The sequence below is a fragment of the Chiloscyllium plagiosum genome, unplaced genomic scaffold (assembly GCF_037043375.1).
Source record: "Chiloscyllium plagiosum isolate Xiang-an unplaced genomic scaffold, Cpla_swu_hap1 HiC_scaffold_29, whole genome shotgun sequence".
NCBI classification, from domain to species: Eukaryota; Metazoa; Chordata; class Chondrichthyes; order Orectolobiformes; family Hemiscylliidae; genus Chiloscyllium; species Chiloscyllium plagiosum.
In genome coordinates, this window is record NW_028270167.1 from 18,923,744 (window position 1) to 18,933,726 (window position 9,983).

At 39.9% G+C, this 9,983-nt stretch overlaps 1 long non-coding RNA gene across 1 annotated transcript in view; it reads right to left on the reverse strand.

Annotated features, from left to right (window-relative positions):
- Window positions 1–9,983, reverse strand: part of LOC148142261 (uncharacterized) — a 217,878-nt gene that overhangs the window by 176,243 nt on the left and 31,652 nt on the right. The gene's annotated exons all lie outside the window — the stretch shown is intronic.

Genomic DNA, 9,983 nt, shown 5'->3' on the forward strand with positions numbered 1-9,983 from the left:
AGTTTCAAGATATTAACAGAAAAAGACAGGATGGATAAATTATTTCAACTGGTTGGGGAATTCTGGAACTAGTGGGCATAATTTGACAATTAAGGCTGGACTGTTCAGGAGAGATATTAGGCTATACACAAAAGTTGGTAATGTTTAGAATTTTCTTCCACAAATGAAGTGGATGCCAAATCAGTCGATAACTTCAAATCTGAGATAGATAAAGTTTTGTTAAGTAAACGTATCAAAGGATATGGGCCAAAGGCAGGTATAGCAGAGGTAAATGTGAGCTGATGGCCTAATGACATTAGCAGTAGACTATTAATCCAGAGACCCAGGTAATGTTCTGGGGAGCAGAGTTTGAATCCTGCCATGGCAGGTGATGGAATTTGGATTCAATATACAAAATAAGTCTGGAATTAAGAGTCTAATGATGACGATTGTTGTGAAAAACCCAACTGGTTCATTAATATCCTTTCAGGAAGTGCTTTCTTACCTGGTTGGCCGACATGTGACTCCAGACCCACAGCAATGTGGCGGACTCTTAACAGTAAATGCTAGCCTCAACCTTGACACCCATTTCTGTGAATGATTTAAGGAAGTGAATGAAGTTAGGCCACAGAACAGTCATGATCTCATTGTGTCCTTTAGGATTGCTCAAAGGAGACATGAATGTACATAAAAAGTGGACAAGCACATTGAACCTGTAAGACTAATGGGAACTGTCAAGGGAGCTGTCAAAGTCTCAAGGCATTTAAATTCCTGACTCATTAAATATTTGCAGTGTTGGAACGAAAAAAAAGTTCTTGCTATTTTACTTTGTGTCATCAGTTTATGTCATCAGAAGATTAATATTACATAATTGATTCCCTGACCTATTATTATCCCAGTAGGATGCTTGTTATTTCGGTTTGCTTCATACCCTTAAGCTCTATAACATGTTTGAAGTGGTGCTAAGAGCACAAAAGTTCATTTTCAATAGGGGTTAAAGCAAGTTAACTTTACTAAATTTTTTGGTAATTAAAGAAAAGTTGTATTTTTAAAAGGTAAATTCATCATTTTACATGTAAGAACTGTAATCAACTTTAATGTCAGTCCCTAGGTTTGCAATTTGTGGATTCTGGGTGAGTCGGCATAGAGGTTGATGGATGGAAGACATTAATTGGTACTAGGTTGACATTATAGTTACAGTATCAGAGTAGTTGGGTGTAGAATTGCTAAGATTCATGAGGGGTGGTTCAAGCTATGTTGTGGCATGAATGAGGCATGGAGAGTTTGTGAGGTGCGTGAAAGGTGCATTTATTCACAGAGCACCAAAACCAGCATTTCACACAGCCTGTAGACCCTGTAACTGCCCTGCTCTCAGCAAAGGCAGTGGTCACAACTTTCATTTTCATGTGACCCTACAGGACAGAAATCTAACATTACAAGACACTTTTACCCGAGTCAGGTTGGTGGAGCTGGGATTGATCTGACTTTGATTGTGAAGCAAAACTTCAGACCCATGTCAAGGGCAATTCCTCAAGAATTTACTAAGACCATTAATGGCCAGATGCACCAGAATATTAGCTGAGACTCTGAAAGCAGCTCAGTCAGTCAATATTTCAGGTCTTTGCAGAGTACGACTTGGATGTGAGGAATGTGAACAAAAATATGAGAGAAGGGGAGAAAGCAACCTCCGTATAAACCTTCCAAAAGCTGACATAAAAGGTATTGTTTCAAGAAGCATGCTAACTGTAAGAAGTTAATGTAAAATATTTTTTAAAACTTCCAAAATAGAACATCAGCGCAGTTAAATTACAATTAAATAGCAATTCTTAAGTAATAGAGAATAAGGAGCAGATTATACAAAGCTACAATGCCATTTTTTTATAAAACAGCAACACAGGGGCTTGTCTTGTAAGATAGATTTTACAGTAAATAATAATTTTACACTTTAAAAATCATGTCAGGAAGTTAATGATTCATGGAGCATAATTCATCATAGAAAATAAATTTTCAGTTAAGACAGTGAAATAATATATTCAGGAAAAGACCATTGTGTGCTTTGACAGTGTGTAAGACAGGTTGGTTTTTCTGAATTGTTTTCTAAATAAAATCTCTCCTAATATGTGTAATTTTGTGTCACAAAATTAATCTTGCAATGACAATGTTATATTGTTGTGCAGGAACATAGTACATAAAATGATGGTTGGCTTACATTGAATATGATGCAGCTATGCTGTAACTACTGCCTGAAAGTAACTACAGTTAATTTAAGTTTGAGTAAAAATGGCTATTAGACTCTGGTATCTTATAGGCCTTTAGTTCTCTGGGACCAATGTTAATTACTGCCTTAATTAATACAGAAAATGCCAGGTCAAATAGATGGATTACTTTCTTCACCAAAATCTTCTTGCAGCAATAGAATATTTACCATACCTACCCGACAGAGCAACAAAGGACAAAAACAGTTAGAATTGCTTTAAGATGAAGCATAAATTACAGCTAATACTTGAACATTCAATTTACTAAGGAAATTTTATTTCAAAAAGTTAAATATATTTTTCCAAATATTGCTAGGAAAATAAGAGTGTTAATGAAGCATACTGTTTTGAATGTGCAAGCAATTAAGTAAATTCACAGAAATAAGAGATATGTTGTGATTTGCATTTTCTTACTTTTATTTCTCTCATTCTTTATTGCTCTTTCTTTGGTTTGCTTTCTGTACTCTAATTCATCCTTTTGCTCAGTCAGCCAACTGTTTTTTTTCTGAATTGTTAAATCTAATTTGACAAGGAAATGAACTGTTGGTCCTGCCAATCTCTTCTACATTGCCACTTTTCTACACATAATATCCCTCAGCGCTAACCTCCAGTTACATTTCAGTGCAAATAGTGTTTAAGCCAAAGGGTGTGGAGAAAGTGGCCACATCCTTCTAAGAAAATCAGGTCCAAAATTAATTTTTATGGCTGTTACATAAAGCTAGGTGTTGACCTCCAGAACTAGAGAAGATACTTTAAAGTATTCAATTAACTGCAAAGATTTTGTAATGGCTGGATACTTTAAAAGGTCTGACAAAAAAAATATTTGCTTTGAGGTTAGTTCTAATTTGACTTATTAAATAATTTGACTTATATACATGATCAGAGTGAGAAAGTACAGATTGCTCAAAGTAAAGTCCAACAGATCGCGAGACAATGTGCAAATAAATACTGGTTGACTTTGCCAGAATATAGAAATTGCCTTCACTGCAGCAGATGCTCAAAGTACTTGTGAATAGATCACAAAGTGAACAGGTCAACAAAGTGAAGAAAATTGTTCCACTGAGAACAAAGGCAATGGAAGAAATTTATAAACCAAAAATAAGAAACCTTTAAAATTCTAAGCGGAGTAGACAGGCTAGGCATAGGGAGTATATTCTTGATGATGGATGATCCAGAACTAGGAGTCATAGTTTAAGGTTAAGGGTTAAATCTTTAGGACTGAGATGAGGAGAAATTCCTTCAACCAGTGTGGTTAGCCTGTAGAATTCACTCCTATAGAAAGTTATTGTGGCCAAAACATATTGTGTATTCAAGAAGGAGATAGATTTAGCTCTTGTGGCTAAATGGATCAAGGAATATGGAGAGAAGGTAGGATTTTTTTGAGCTTAGTATTCAGCCATGATCATACTGAATGGTGGTGCAGGATTGAGGAGTTTAATTGTTTATTCCTGCTCTTGTCTTTTATGTTTTGATGTTGGGTCATCACTGGCTACAATAAACAGTTAGAGAGAGAGAGAGAGAGAGAGAGAGAGAGAACATTGCCCAAAGTAAGCATGAGAGATGGCACTGTCACTAAGGAATCTCAAAACCACTATAGGAATCCTGCTTCTTCCCACAGTGGAAGAATTAAGCCAAACATATTTGCCATGGGCAAACCTCCAACTACTGATGTTATACAACCTGAACCTATCTAGTGTGGGAAACATGCACTCCTATAGCATCTGCACAAACATCTTTGTTGCTGTTGGAGAGAGGGATCAGTGTCCATGATATGCGTAATGCAAAGATTATGACCCTGTACAAGAACAATGGCAGCAACTAGTAGCAACTGCAATAACTATCCAGTCACTTGCCAATGAAAATTGTGGGAATTGTCTGCGTTAGTATTGTCAGACAAAAGATTCTGGCTGAACAATACACAGCTATCTGAAGGTAAAAACAAGGACTCCAGATGCTGGAGACCAGAGTCTAGATCAGAGTGGTGCTGGAAAAGCACAGCAGGTCAGGCAGCATCCAAGGAGCAAGAAAATCGACATTTCGGGCAAAAGCCCTTCATCAGGAATAGAGGCAGGGTGCCTGCAAAGTGGACAGTTAAATGAGAGGGGGGTGGGGGTGGGAGAAAGTAGCATAGAGTACAATAGGTGAATGGGGGTGGGGATGGAGATGATAGGTCAGAGAGGAGGGTGGGGGAAGGTAGCAAAGAGTACAATGGGTGAATGGGGGTGGGGATGAAGGTGATAAGTCAGAGAGTAGGGTGAAGTGGATAGGTGGGAAAGAAGATTGGCAGCAGGAGAGGTCATGAGGGTGGTGGACCTGGGGTGAGGTGGGGGAAGGGGAAATGAGGAAACTGGTGAAATCCACATTGATGACATGGGGTTGAAGTGTTCTGAGGCGGAAGATGAGGCATTTTTCCTCCAGGCGTCGGGTGGTGAGGGAGCGGTGGTGGAGGAGGCCCAGGACCTGCATGTCCTCGGCAGAGTGGGAGGAGGAGTTGAAATGTTGGGCCACAGGGCGGTGGGGCTGACACTGACATTTTCTACAAACCCACCGATTCCCACAGCTACCTGGATGACACCATTTCCCACGCTATCACCTGCAAAAATGCCATCCCATATTCCCAATTCCTCTGCTTCCACCGTATCTGCTCCCAGGAGGACCAGTTCCATCACAGAACACACCAGATTTACTTGAGCAAAGTGAATAACCCTTTCCTCTGAAGACAAGTTAAATTATTGGGTTTTTTTCTATTAATTAATGGTAAGTATTTGCCATTTAAACTTGCAGTATCATACTGAACCTGACAAGATGTATCATTATTGCCCAAAGGGGAATTTAATGCTCCACAGGGTGACATTTGATGTGCCTTCAATTGCAACCTTTTTAAAGGAAGCAACTTGAAAACAGCATAGAAATGCATTATCTATGCATCCCATAACCTTCACAGATATATAGTGGAGGCCTCCAAGCTTAAGATTCTAATATAGCTTCAGCTTGAAATGAATAATAGACATTTGCAACATTAAAAACACCCTGTACTTTACATAGTGCCTTTCAGAATCATAGAACATCCTGAAGTGCTTTCCTGTCAATAACATATCCTTGAAGTACAATCACTGTCGTACTAAAGGAAATGAGGCTATCAATTTGTGCAAAGCCAGCTCCCTAAAGCATCACTGTGATAATGACCAGATAATTTAGTTTAATTTGTTAGATGAGGGATGGATTATGAGCAGAGCACCACAGATAACTCCCCCACCTTTCATCAAAATAGTATAATGGGATCTTTTGCACCCATCTGAGAGAGCTGTCATGGTCTGAGTTTTAAGATCTCCTGAAAGTTGGCACCCTCTTTCAGTATGCACTTTAGTATGGATATTTATGTTAAGTCCTGAAGTAAGACTTTTCTGTCCACTGAGTGATGGGCTACAATATTTCATAAAGGTTTTGAATAAAAGTCCCTAAATAAAAATCTACAAGGACAAGTTGAAAACAAAAAGCACAAATCATTTTCTACAAACACAGATATTACTGAGTTCACATACATGCAAAGGTCCCTCCTGATCTCAAGTAATGCTGTCCAGCAGATACTTTCTTGTCAAATAGAATAGTTAAATAATTCTTCTACAGGTAACTTTATTTTAAAATAATATTAATCACATTAAGAGCTAGTTGCATATGTGATAATATTTCCATAATGATAGGCATAAGAAGGGAGCCAAATAAAATACATCCTATTTTGTCAAAAGTGCAATACTTGATGCAAAGGAAGAGGCCAAATTCAGTAACATACTGATGGGCTCCACAAAGTCTGCATTGTGAGTTCTAAGTTTACAATTATTTGAGAAAGATTCTTTGTCATCTGCGCACATTTTTAAAAATGAAACCACAAGAAGGGACTCTCAAGAAAGAGACGTCTGATTCCTGCTGCTTGAAACGATAGGAAGTGGCAAAATTCTTCTGAATGAATGAAACCATCTGTATGAAACTATCCGTTATTATGACATTTATGATACTTTTATCAGAATATGTTGTAGAAGAACCACAGGACTTGCTACATTATTGAAACTGCAGCTTTTAAGAAGTCTTCAAGTTCAGTAAAGTATTATGCCAGTCCACTCCAATAATGACAGAAATAGGCTCTATGACAGGAATTGTAACTGAACAGTTGCTTTCAATGATAGTTAAATATTGTATGGTCTTGTCAATTTAAATTAATAATGCTTTCTCAAGATCTATGTAATGGAATTTGTGACATTTGCACAGGAATTTAAGGCAGCTTGAAAAGCAAGGAATTCTGCTGCTGAAGAATCTGTTCCTTTTCTGCATTATGTCTGACACTAGAGAAATACTCAGGCATTAGATTTTTAAATTGTGCTGATATAAAATTTAAAGGCTATTTGATGAATGGTTATCTTCAATATTCAGACTATCAGATTGATATAATTCACAAGAAGACAACAATCAGACAAAAATATATTATCAGTGGGTAGTAAATAGCATGCAGAGGAAATTAACCCCTCCATACACATTAACTCATCTACTGGGTGATTGTAACAAGGTCAGCCAGGTGGACTTCAAAGAGTATGAGTTTCTTAACGGGGCTGTTAATCTGGTCCAATTAGGAAGCCCTGGCTAACAGACATAAACAGGAGTGTTAGCACTGCCCTTTGATGTGAAGGGCAGTGCTTGTCACTGGCCACCCGGGTGTTTTCCTATCTTCCTGGTGGTGGAAATTGAATAAAGATTGGTGCACTTTGTGTCTTTCACTGTGTCTCACACCTGCACACACACACCATGGGTGCTGGGGATAAAATAAGCACTACCGCACTTAGGCGGTAGTGTGGGGGTTAAAAAAGAAGAAAAAGAAAAAAAAAAAGAGAAAAAAAAAGTAAAAAGTATAACCAGGAAAAAAAAAATCAAAGAGAAAAAAAAAAAAAAAATAAACAGGAGTGTTAGCACTGCCCTTTGATGTGAAGGGCAGTGCTTGTCACTGGCCACCCGGGTGTTTTCCTATCTTCCTGGTGGTGGAAATTGAATAAAGATTCGTGCACTTTGTGTCTTTCACTGTGTCTCACACCTGCACACACACACACCATGGGTGCTGGGGATAAAATAAGCACTACCGGACTTAGGTGGTAGTGTGGGGGTTTAATTATAAAAAAAAAGGAGTGTGGGTGCTAAAAAAAAGAAAAAAAAAAGAAAAAAAATAAAAGAAAAAAAAATAAAAGAAAAAAAAATAAACAGGAGTGTCTTGGGTGTTTCCTTTCTTCCTGGTGGTGGAAATTTGGATAAAGATTCGCGCACCTTGTGTCTTTCACTGTGTCTCACACCTGCACATACACAACATGGGTGCTGGGGAAAAAAAATGAGCACTACCACCTGGAGGTAAATTTTAAAAAGAAAACAAAAGTGTCAGACATCCTGTCCACTCAGAGAGCTGGCTCTGAGGGAGCTGGATCAGTGTCAATGACTCTCCACGTGGAAATAAAGGGTAACTTGGTGACGGGATACCAGCCTCTGTCGAGTTATAAAACAGAAAAAAATAAACAGGAGTGTCAGAAGCTCTTTTCGCTCTGAGTGCTGGCTCTGAGAAACCTGGATCAGTGTCAAGGACTTCCGACATAAATAAAGGGTGACTTGGTGACGGGATACTGGCCTCTGTGGGGTTATTTCACTAGCGATGAGAGTGGGATTAATGATGTAACAACGCAAAAGCACCTATAATGTGAAGCCCAACTGGACTCCAAACAGGCACTGCAACTGGCTTTATCATTGGAAAATGCAGCAAGTGGAGCATATGAGTTGTATTCCGATGGAAGTGGACACCCTCACCAGTCAAACTGACCTTGGGGGAACACTATTTGAGTGAAGACAATTGCTAGGTACAATGGTCCTGAACAGGCACGTGGACCGTATGAAAGCTGCAAATTCACGCACACAATGCAGGAGAAACACATGCCCAACTCCTCGACAGCTTTTGCGACTGTTCCAGAACCTTTGGGTTCTCGATCTCCATCAAGTGCTGAAGAAATCACTTCAGAATCTGAGATGAACATGGGGATGGCACCACGTTTGCCGCCTGACAAGGTGAATGAATTTCTTCCAACATGCTCCAAGCACAAGAGGTGAGCTGCTGTGCATTACGTGCCGCCCATTTCAGAGGCAGAGTTGGAGGAACCAGTGCTAAAATGCCCCAGGAGGAGCTACAAAAAAAAAAAGAACATGCCCTCAGACTCAGAGAGGGAGGTATGTAGTGATTGTAACACAGTCAGCCAAGTGGACATCATAAGATATGAGTTCCCTGACTGGGGCTAATAATAGAACATAGAACATAGAAGAATACAGCGCAGTACAGGCCCTTCGGCCCTCGATGTTGCACCGATCCAAGCCCACCTAACCTATACTAGCCCACTATCCTCCATATGCCTATCCAATGCCCGCTTAAATGCCCATAATGAGGGAGAGTCCACCACTGCTACTGGCAGGGCATTCCATGAACTCATGACTCACTGAGTAAAGAACCTACCCCTAACATCTGTCCTATACCTACCACCCCTTAATTTAAAGCTATGCGCCCTTGTAATAGCTGACTCCATACATGGAAAAAGATTCTCACTGTCGACCCTATCTAAACCCCTAATCATCTTGTACACCTCTATCAAGTCATCCCTAAACCTTCTTTTCTCCAATGAAAACAACCCCAAGTGCCTCAGCCTTTCCACATATGATCTTTCTACCATACCAGGCAACATCCTGGTAAACCTCCTCTGCACCCGTTCCAGTGCCTCCACATCCTTCCTATAATATGGCGACCAAAACTGCACACAATACTCCAGATGCGGCCGCACCAGAGTCTTATACAACTGCAACATGACCTCAGTACTCCGGAACTCAATTCCTCTACCAATAAAAGCCAGGACGCCATATGCCTTCTTCACCGCACTATTTACTTGGGTGGCAACTTTCAAAGATCTGTGTACATGGACACCAAGATCCCTCTGCTCATCCACACTACCAAGTATCCGACCATTAGCCCAGTACCCCATCTTTTTATTACTCTTACCAAAGTGAATCACCTCACACTTAGCTACTTTGAACTCCATTTGCCACCTTTCTGCCCAGTTCTGCAGCTTATCTATATCCCGCTGTAACCTGCCATATCCTTCCTCACTGTCTACAACTCCTCCGACTTTTGTATCATCCGCAAACTTGCTCACCCAACCTTCTAACCCCTCCTCCAGGTCATTTATAAAAATGACAAACAGCAATGGTCCCAAAACAGATCCTTGCGGAACACCACTAGTGACGGCACTCCAAGATGAACCTTTGCCATCAACTACTACCCTCTGTCTTCTTCCAGCCAGCCAACTCCTAATCCAAACCTTCAACTCACCCTCAATGCCATACCTCCGTATTTTTTGCAGTAGTCTGATCATAGAGTTGTACAGCATGGAAACAGATCCTTTAATCTAACCAGTCCATACCAAACATAATCCTAAACTAAACAGTCTGCTCCTGGCCAATATTCCTGCAAATCTTTCCTATTCATGTACTTATCCAAATGTCTTTTAAATGTTGTAATTGTGCCCACATCCCTCACTTCCTCAGAAAGTTTATTCCATATGCGAACCACCTTCTGTGTAAAAGAAAAATTCCCTTCCTGTCTTTCTTACATCTCTCCCCTCTCACCTTAAAAATGTGCCCCCCAGTCTTGAAATCCCCCATCCTAGTGAAAAGACACCTACCATT